Source organism: Phasianus colchicus, chromosome 6 (genome assembly GCF_987193195.1).
Source record: "Phasianus colchicus chromosome 6, bPhaCol1.hap1.1, whole genome shotgun sequence".
Classification (NCBI taxonomy): Eukaryota; Metazoa; Chordata; class Aves; order Galliformes; family Phasianidae; genus Phasianus; species Phasianus colchicus.
The window spans coordinates 21,610,792-21,621,031 of record NC_143441.1 but is presented as its reverse complement, the minus strand read 5'-3'; the positions used below and the strand labels follow the sequence as shown (position 1 = coordinate 21,621,031).

At 44.7% G+C, this 10,240-nt stretch overlaps 1 protein-coding gene across 1 annotated transcript in view; it reads left to right on the top strand.

Moving 5' to 3' along the window:
- Positions 1 to 10,029: 10,029 nt before the first annotated feature.
- The window catches only part of SNX10 (sorting nexin 10), a 31,585-nt gene continuing 31,374 nt past the window's right edge, over positions 10,030 to 10,240 (top strand). The window contains exon 1 of the mRNA XM_031590138.2: positions 10,030 to 10,207. The gene's annotated coding sequence lies outside the window, so the exon portion shown is untranslated. The remainder of the gene's footprint in view (positions 10,208 to 10,240) is intronic.

Below are 10,240 nucleotides of genomic sequence, written 5' to 3'. Positions count from 1 at the left end.
ATGAAGAGTTTTATTAGCATGTGTTCATTATAGGTAGTGCTAGGTTACCCCCAGATTTAAATCATAATTAATGATGGCATCAGCTTCTCGCAACCTGGTTCTTACTTCATTGGGAAAGAATAATATACTTCTGGTTTCTATTTTTTGCTTCATTAGCCAACTGCAAATTTACTGTTAAATTGAATAAAATAGGTATTCTTTGTGTCTGCAAAGTAAGCAGTCAGCACTGTAAGTTGATTATATCAATTTCATTACAAACCAATGCTATGTGCTCAGTGATAATTACAGATTCATGATCCAGTTCTCTAAAACTACTTTAAGGTTGCTTAATGCACTGTCGTGCATTTAGGACATGTGGTAAGTTGCCATAATGTAACTAGGAGTACATTTTGCCTAAATGCAAGTTATCCCATTATTTACGCACCCACATCAGGCTCTCACAGTGTATTTTGTCCCTCTTCCCTGTTCTAAGAGCTGTCTGCAATGTCCTTGACATTTTCCTCAGCATTTTCCTGACCTCTAATATTTTCTGGTGCCCTTCTTGTTCAGAATTTCTTCTCAAAGCATCATCTCCATTTAATTCAGCTTTGGAATGTAACTGGTTAACTTAAGGCAACTGCTTTGCTGTGAGGCCTCTAACCTGGGGGCCAAGGCAGGTGCTTCCACATCTGTGGGGTGCCTCCCTTAAAATTGAGAGTCCTATTGCATGGACTCCATACCTAAGGGCATACTGTGCAAGTGTGGCAGCCTGGTTCACACACCAGTGCTTGGTAGGGCCAGGCCAAGCCACACTTCTGCCGTTGTTTTATGAAGCTGCCTCTGCTAGCTAAGGAGCTGTGCTCTCATGCTTTGCTTTGCAGGGCAAATGTGCTGAATGGCTGGTTTTGATTTTATCTTTCTCAAATGTGCTGCTCACGAGCAGTTTCAGTCTGATAGTCTTCTGCTGATTTCCCACATCTCAGCTGTGGCAGCACTTGCAGGATATGCAGCAGCAGAGGTAGAAGTGTTTGGTGTTCCCCACGCCTCAATGGGACCGCACAGGAGGCTGAGGGAGCACTGAGCTTCACCCCCATTAGGGCAGGCCTAGCCCACAGCTCAGGTGATGTCAGAAGCTTTTGAAGGTCAAATGGAAAACTTCATCTCCCCCAGTCCCTTTCAGGGACTCTTATCAAGCCATTCTGGGCTCTTATTTCAAATAAATGGCAGATGGTTAAAACAGGCAAAACTGGAGCACTTCTCCCAGAGAAAGAGCCTGCTGTTTATCTACCCCCATGCAAGCAGGAGTAGTGCTTTTCTTCCTTGTAAAGTGCTGTGGGATTTATTAGTGTTAACGTGGTGAGAAAATTGGAGATGATTCCCATTGCTCCAGATGGCACTGTCCAGATGGGAGCTCCTATTCTTACTTCTGAGGATGCTGGTGTTATTGGCACGTTGTTTGAGAACCTATTATGGTATATTCTGTTTCTAGATGAGGGTTTTAGTGTGTGGTCAGGTGTTTATATTCGCTGTGCTGTCTCCACAATGATTTTTATCCAGTGCAAAGACAGCCCTGAGGGTGTTGTATTGTTGGGCTAGTCCTTAGTTTATGTACCAAACACTCAGGCTTTGTAGACTAGGGGAGGCATTGTTAGCTTCTGGTTCCTCCTTCCCCAGGTGGTTTTCTTCAGGTGCACTGTTCTGCATGTAGTTAAAGTGTGTATGGAGTTTTGCTGCAAAAAAAACCTGAGCCTTGAGTCAGCACTCAAAGTTCTGTCTTGTAGAAAAAATGTATTGCTTGGACAGAATGAGACTGCTCAATCTGAAATACAAAGAATGCATCAGGTGCTTGCTCTGCCTTTTAAAATAACAATCAAAAGGCAGGGAAGTAATTGTGATGTTGGTTTTCCTGGAACTGCAAAGTGTTGCTTGTACTAAATGCATTGAGAAGCTAAAAAAAAAAAAAAAAAAAAAAAAAATCTGAAACCATTTGCTTTTTCCATCATCAAGCCTGAACAACTGAAACACTTCTGCTTACCTGAGTGCCACTGCAATGTCAGTAGTTACAGTATTAATCCACATGGAGATGTTTAAGGCTTTTGCTTTAATAGAATAATGCACCATAGATCTTTAAGTATTTGGAAGATTGCATTTGTGAGCTTTCCTTTGAAATTCTGTTACTACTTTTAATTGTTGCAGACCCAAAGATGCCACGTCCATCAGTGCTCTGCACATCCTGCTTAGGAAACATATGATAAGCACCTTTGGGGGGAAAAAAAAAACAACTTGTTAAACCTATATATTTTTTTTTGAATGAGGTGCTGGTCCTACTCTTCCAGAGGTAGTTCAAGATACAGTTGCTTTAAGCATTTAAACAAGTTGCTAGGTGTAGCAATTAAAATACCTCCTGTTCAGCTGCTTTTATTTCAAATGCTGCGGCTAAATCTGCAAGCCAAACCAAACTGCCATAGGTGGCGGTTCTCCAGGCTGAACCTGCACAGCCCACACCTGGCCCCGTAGGTTCTGCTTCCCAGCACTGTGCACCGCCCTTCTGAATGCCACTAACCAAACAGTTGTTCAGGTGTGTTGGCACTCAGTTTGGTGGTGACCTGGAGGCAACGGAAGATGCCACAAGCCTGGCTGCTATGGTGTACTGCAGACAGCAGTAGAGAAGAGAGAAGAAAACAAATGTTTCTGTACAGCCTTGTGATGGTGTTGAGAATGGATGAGAAGCAGTGCCCAAGAGTTTCAAAGGTGGATGGCCACTTCAGGATGGTTCCAGGCACCAATGCCCCTTCAGGAACCCAATTCCCCTTGTTGCATGCTGATTCGGTTGCTTCCAGTAGATCAGCAGCCAGAGCTGATGTGAAGGACTGTGCCTTCAGTGAGAGGATGTTGTGTTGATTTGGCGGGAAAGGAGTGGGCCTGGGAAACAAAGCTGACTATTTCTGTTCAATGTCTACTGCTTAAATATGGTTCACAGTTTGAATAAAGAGGCCTTGGTTCTCTTTATCCCATGGCAGATGCAAGATCCATACTGAACACTGCAAATGTACTGTTAGAATGCACAAAATGATAAAATTAAAAACATGAGAGTGTTTTGAAACTTGAATAAATACATAAGGTAACAAATATATAAAAAACTCTTTGCAGAGAAGAGCTGTTGTAACGGAATCTCTTATCCACCAATAACGCTTTATGGGAAAGAACAGCTTCTAGAGTTGATCTTTGTGGGAGTCACAGTTGCCTTCCTACCTCTGGTTTCATGACTGCTGTTCGGGTTGGTGGTGGTACAGTGCCCTGAGAGACACAAGTTAGTGTAGGCTTCCTTCAAGTGGTACCAAAGCTGCTTTACTGAACACTTGGACAGGAGGCTGGAGCTGCTTGTTTCATCCAGGACGGCCGTGGGGCAGCAGCAGAGAGCAGAGGTGGGTGCCTGCAGGCTGCCTGCTCCACTGCGGGGCTGAGTGCCAAGGGTTTGCTGCATGACATCCTTTACCCACAGTAAATGCTGGTAAACATAGACTTGGGAAAGCTTCTCAACGGTTAGAAATATTGCCTCCATAAAATGCAGATATTTCAAACTGGTTAAAAGATTATGCCTCAATAAATCATCTCCAGGATGATTTTTGTCTCTCCAGGAAGGTTTTTGTGCTGAAGTTGCACTGGAAGTGGTTCCTTTCGCTGCAGTAGCACCAGTGTCTGCTGGGCTGACTCATGGAGCTGACATGATGAAGGCTGAGAGTGCCGCAGAGCAGCTAAAGAAAATGATGCAAAGAGGAGAGGGAGCTTTACCCATTCAGGCAGAATTATGATGCCACATTCTGGGAATATTATGTAGAAGAAGACCTATGGAGTATTTCTTGTTTCTTTACACTATTGTGATAAATGCTGCAATACAGGCCATTGCAGACTCAATTTCTCATCCCTCACTCTTTCAAATAATAGATATTAATTGCTCTCTATGTAAGAGATGCTGTTGTTTTGAAAAAGAAACAATTTGATTTGATAGGTAGTGCAAAGGCAAAAAATGAAGTTAAATGCAGTGCTAAACCTCTGCATTTTTGTAGTGGACAATGTATGTGCATAAAACCAGCAACTTGGGAGTAAATTTTGAAGACAGAAATGCACATTTAAAAGATACTTTACGGTAGAGGAGAACTGAACTGCTCTTCCTTATGATCCTCTGCATTGCTCCCTGTCTGAAACAGCTGAGTTACAGCTGCTGCAGGCTGCCTTCTGCTGTCTCTGCTTTGAATAAGGAAAAAAGGGAACCAACTTCATGTCTGCCCCTCATACCTCACCACTAAGACAACTCAGCGGGCTCTCATGCAACATTTGCATGCCTTCCTGCTTCCTGTACTGGGTGAGAGCTGGCCTTTGTGTCTGTGCCATTGGTCTGAGTAGAGGTTGACATACCAAGGCCTGAACTCTTTCTGACACGAAAGGCAGTGTGCTCTAAAGAGGCAGGTGAGAGCTACAGGTGTGAGAGTACTGACATGTTCCCTGGAAAGCAGTAATTCTAGCTGTGCCCCCAGTACTGCACGACACACCCATTGTCAGAGTGTTGGTGTAGCAAAATGCTTGGTTGAAGTCATACAACATTTTTGGGAAAAAAAAATCCTTGCAAAAATACTTTTGTTTCCTTGCTTAAATGTGCCAATGAGATGAGAGAGAGCAGCCCAGAATAATTTGTTTGAAATTGGGGCAAGTACATGGGAGAATCTCGTGTCAGAAGCTGATCTAAGATGGGAGGCATTGCAGCCCTCCTTACCAATGTTACTACACCAACAAATCATAAGGCCATACCAATGAGTTTTGTAGCAATTTGGAAGCTCTTACCACTCTTCCCACTGCAGAAGTTATGCTAATATCCACACTGGTGAGCATAAGGCAATTAAACCAAAGTAATTATTTTGGAATGTGGAATCGGAAAGAAGTTAGCCACAAGCAGACCCTGAAGAGTCCCTCAAACATCTGAAAGCATCTCTAATTCAGCACTATGTACTCCAGACAAAGATGGGCCTGAGATTTTTGGTTGTGCAACACCTTGAATAAAGCCCCCGTAAAGCCACTAAGAGCAGACAGGGTGCTGATGCTCACCACAGGACCTGCTCATGCAGAAAACAACTAAAGCATTGGATCTGTATCGCTACAGGTCCTTGGGGGACTTTCTTGCATTAAGTATATAATAGTGTGGGATAGAAGTCAAATATGTTAAAAGCAGCCAAAAGCATCCATTGTGGACAGTAAGTTCATCTCTGGGCTCTGCTGGGTTTCAAATCCCTCCATACTGGATCATTTCACAGGGACCATTGTACATACATTAGTGCAAAGCAGTGCAAAGTGTGCTACTTCTTCACTGTAAATTTGCAAAACAAATAGCACCAGGAGGAAACCAATATGTGGGGCTCACTACTGAAAGACTGAACAGGGTCTGCTGAGACAGACCTAAAATATAGTCCAGAGGGATTCTGATGGATTATCTCCTCTGGGTGCCATGGCTCTGTAGATTTCATCCACATGGGCCAGAGAAAATTCTGCTGCAATGGGGTATTGAAATCCAGCTCTCCCACACCTCCTGCCCCACTGTGGGCTCCTCCACAGCTGCACATGGAGACCTGCTGTGTGGTGCCCATGGGCTGCAGGAGAACAGCCTGCCCCAGCATGAGCCTCTCCTGGGCTGCAGGGAACTTCTGTTCTGTGCCTAGAGCACCTCCTGCCCTCCTTCTGCACTGATCTTGGTGCCTGCATGGCTGCTTCTCTCCCATTCCTCACACTCCTTTCCCAGATGCTATTGATCAGCAGTTTTCCCTTTTCTTAAATCTTTTTTCTCTGTGGCCCACCAGCATCACTCATGGCTCAGCTCTGGCCAGCAGCTGGCTCTTTTTGGAGCAGCTGGAGCTGCCTCTGCTCTGACATGCAACAGTGCTGGGCTCTGCTCACAGAGGCCACCTCCACAGGCCCCACAACCAAAACCTTGTCAGGTAAGCCTCATACTGTACGATAACACACTGTACAAAACATATTGTTAGCATTTAGCTTACGTCTTTCTTGTTTCTCACTAAACTAGACAGTACAACACAGAATTGACATGAACCAATGCCAGAGAAATGCAACTCAGCTGATGCGTGTCAATCTGTTCAGCTGCTTGATCGTTAACACAGACCAGAGACCTGGTCCTTTGCTGCTGAAGTACCAATGGGAAATGTTCTTTCCTCTCTCCATCTGATTAGAATAAGTGCACGCCCTTCAGCTGTTATGAAAAGCACTTCCCTCCTCATTAACACTACCATTCTGCCAATTATGCCTCCCCAGTAAATCCCAATCTTTCCAAACCTGCTTCTCCTAATACGTTGCTGCTGCTGATCACGTAACTCATTTTCTTCCCCTTGCTCCTCTTAAAATATCTACTGTCAACTTCACCTCTCCTGGTTGCATTCATCTCAGATAAAAAACATCAACCCAAATGCCTCTCAAAAAAATTTGTCCCTCCTGGCTTCGACTCTGCTCCAGGCTCTCCCTGGTTCCTACTGCTCCTGGCTACCTTTTGCCTGCAGGCAACAAAAAGATATCTTAACAAATAACTGCATGGACACTATCAGGAAACCTACTGCAGAAGTTGCCAGCCTAGGCCAGCCCCACCTGTCCCTCTGGCTCAGAAGAGTCCCAGAGGCTTCAGAAGAGTGGTGAAAATTGTGAGTCAATCTGCCAAATGAAACAGATGCTCAATTAGCAACACACAAATGCAATCTGCTTAGTGCAGGTTTCTCTCCAGAGCTGATAATGGCTGGTTAATCTTTTCATGGTTTTTCAGATTTGGAATAAATTGTATATGAAAAATTTCATGGCTTTCTTTGCATCAAAAGAAAAACCGATTTGACATATTAACTGAGAGTATTTGGACTGGGAATATTGCAAGTTTGTGCTTATTCCACCTCTTTGTATGAATGCATCAGGACAACATGGTGGGGAGCAAAGAATAGCGCATATTTGCAGATTATGTGCCATGGCACATCTTTGCGCTAACTAAATGCCAGCTCATGGTCAAGATTCTACAAGCCAGAAGACAAAACTACTATCTTTAGGCAGTCTGATCCAGATGCCTCCCACTCAAGGCATGCACTTGACTGTGGCTGCCTTGCAGGTACTGGAAGCACAGTTGTTTTCAGAGGACAAATGAAATCTTACTGAATCTAAGCTCTGTGGAGATACTGATATCTGCCTTGACTACAGAGGGCCGAGGGACCAGAAGTCCCCAGAGTAGGCAGGGAAAATAGGGCAGGCAGCTAAGCAGCCTTTGTGACTTGCATCTCAGTACAAAGAGCCAGAAGCAGGAGAGGAAACTGGGAAATATGAAGATAACACTGTCACATCTGAAATAATTCTAAGTATCAAGCAGAATCTGAAGCTGTATATTCTACTATTCAAGCATTTGCCCCAGATGCTGACTTTGTCAGTCTGGGGGATCTGTGCAAATAAACATTGTGACTCCATTATTATTCTATTAAATCTGGCCTAGAAAAGCAAAAGTAAACAGAACCCAAATAGCCCAGAAATAAAGCAAGGGAACAGCAAACACCTTGTAAGAAACAAAGTTAGAAGGGAGAAGGGAAAGCAGAGTCTGCATTCCTCTGCTGCTATCTAATACGTAAAGGAGGAGCCTCTTTAAGAATGTTTCTGTTTGTTTCAGTGTAGCTCTTTCTGACTGTTTTCAGTTTTTAATGGAGCATTTTGCATTGCTGGACTTGAAAAGACAGCATACATTTCATTTAGTTTCCATTATCTGTTCTTCTACATTATAGTTTTCTTCCTCCTCACACTAGAAACACAGAGGCCTTCCACTTTAGCCTGCCTTCATAACAGATATAATACAGAAAACTGGAATTATATAAGGGGGGGAAAAAGAAACAAAATGAATAGTCCTTTTTCATGTTCCATATAAATACTAACACCCTTCTCTCTCCTCCCCCCTTCCTCCCTCTGTCTGACCCAATTTTGCTTGAGCAGAATGTTTCTCCGAGGCAGGCACCTCTGAGACTGCAAACTTAGCAGATAGTAGTGAACATGAGAGCACTGCGCTTGGAAAATTGAGTTTAAAGCTACTGTATTTGTGGCGTTAACATTTCCAGTGTGCTGATAAACTGCTTGTCCTTTCTTTTCACCAGAACTTCTCCCTTAGCTGTGCTCACATGAAAGAACAAAGCAGTTCCTGCAGCAACTGTGTATCTCAGAACATCTATCCAGCCAGCCTGAAGGAATGTCATACTCTTGGGTATGAACGTTCGAATATGTTAAACCCCTTCCTGCTGTACATAGCCAGTAAAGGGATACAAATTATTAGCAGGACACCAGCAAATATGTTCATTTCATGCTTTATTGCAAACAACTTTGCCAAATCCAGGATGATTCCCACCACAGAATACAATCACCGGATGTTTTTGAAGAGTTCCTTTCTTTCTTTTTCTCATTCTTAATTCTTGCACCTCCCACAGCGCCAAAGCACCAAGCACTTTTTAAAACCACAACCCGTAATACAACTGCTGCCATCATTTATTTGTGCTTCCTAGGAGTAATGCCTCAGAAACCCACACCAGGGTTTGAGCAGAAGACCCACCCTTCACACTGTCCACTTCAGCAGGCTTGTATTACCAGTCTGGCTCCATTTCTGGCTGGAGAGCAGCTTCTTATTGCATGTTAGGTGGAACATTTATTCTGCGTGTCCCGGGGATGCTCCACAAAATAAGCCAAAGAGCAGAAAGGAAGACCTCAGATAACATCAGCAGCAAACCTCCACAGTTCACACCAGCACTACAGCTGCACCCTGAGCAGCTGTCGGAAAAACCTTGGTAGAAATGCACTTCTGGACATTATGACATGACACAACGCCACCAGTGTGAAAAAATGGACAAAAGCAGCACAAGAACTTCACTGAAAATACACAGGTATGCAAATTCTCTGTGTAAAACTCTGCACTGGCAACAGAACTATTCTAATTCATCACCTTCCCTTGTTTACAACAGTTTTACAAGGCTCATCTCTCACTTCTATCCCTTTGCTCAGAGTATTTATTTTCTCTTTCTAGACTTCGGTATTTTTTCTATTTGTCCTCCTTTCTTCCCCTAGTTTTCCTAGGATGCTGTATTAGGGTTCTGTGATCGCCATATACATGCTATGCTGCTCACTGCAAACCACCACCTCAGCAAGTGCTGATGGTTTCCAACCTCCTTTCTTTCCTAGAAGATACACACCTGCTCACCACACCCTTATGGAAATAATCGTGTGGATTAGTGGCTGCATTATCTCACACGTGTGCAGAGATCACTATGAGAGATTTATAAATCTCACTGATAATCATTTTTATTACACTAGAGTATAAAAAGCTCTGCTTTCTGAAAAGTAGATGATACCAGCAGCCCTGCAGAAATTTAATTGCAAGCTAGTCCATGCAAACAAACACATTCATCTATTGCTCCTGGAATCCTCTGTACTTTGTTATTATGGATGCGTCGTGTCCTTATGGATCTCTGCACCTTTCTGGGTGTACACTTTTCTGGCTCTGCACCTTTCTGGGTTTGTTCTTGTGGCTATCTAGCTGAAGTCACTGGGTATTCTGCTTCACGACAAGTTAAGAGTAATTATTTTTCTTTAGCAAGATTTTTTATCCCAGGACTTCACTACATGTTTTCAACTCTGATGAGAAAGGTCAGACCCCAGATGAGATGGAAAGGCCGAGATAAGGCTCCGGGCTTTCCAGCACGCAGGAATGAGGTAAAAATACATTCAAACGATTCTTCCTTTCTGGAAAGCAGAGGGGTTGCTCAGATTCTGTAACGGTGCACGGGTGAGCGCGTTGCAGCCCTTCAGACATAGAAACCGGTACCACTTCTTGAAACACAGAATTACCATCTCTCCTTCCACTCTAATTAGCGTACATTTCCTTAGGCTGGCAGGCGCGGGGCTCCTCCCTCACAGCCCGCAGCGCGGCTCAGCTGCGCCCCGTCCCGCCCCGGGGCATCTCGGCGAGGAGAACCGCAGCGCCAGGTGATGGCGGCAACGCGCGGGGCAGCGCGGCCCCGCCCGAGGCCGGTGACGTGCGCTCCGCCTCCCGGCTTAAGGGGCGGCGGCAGCGCCTCTGTGGAGCCGTGCGCGGCGCCGGTAGAGCGGCGGGCTGCGTGCGGGGAGCTGCTCGGGCAGCGCTGGTGTCACCGCGGGCGGCTTGGCGAAGACGGTAGGGTCGGGGCTGCGGCTCCCGTGCGTCGCC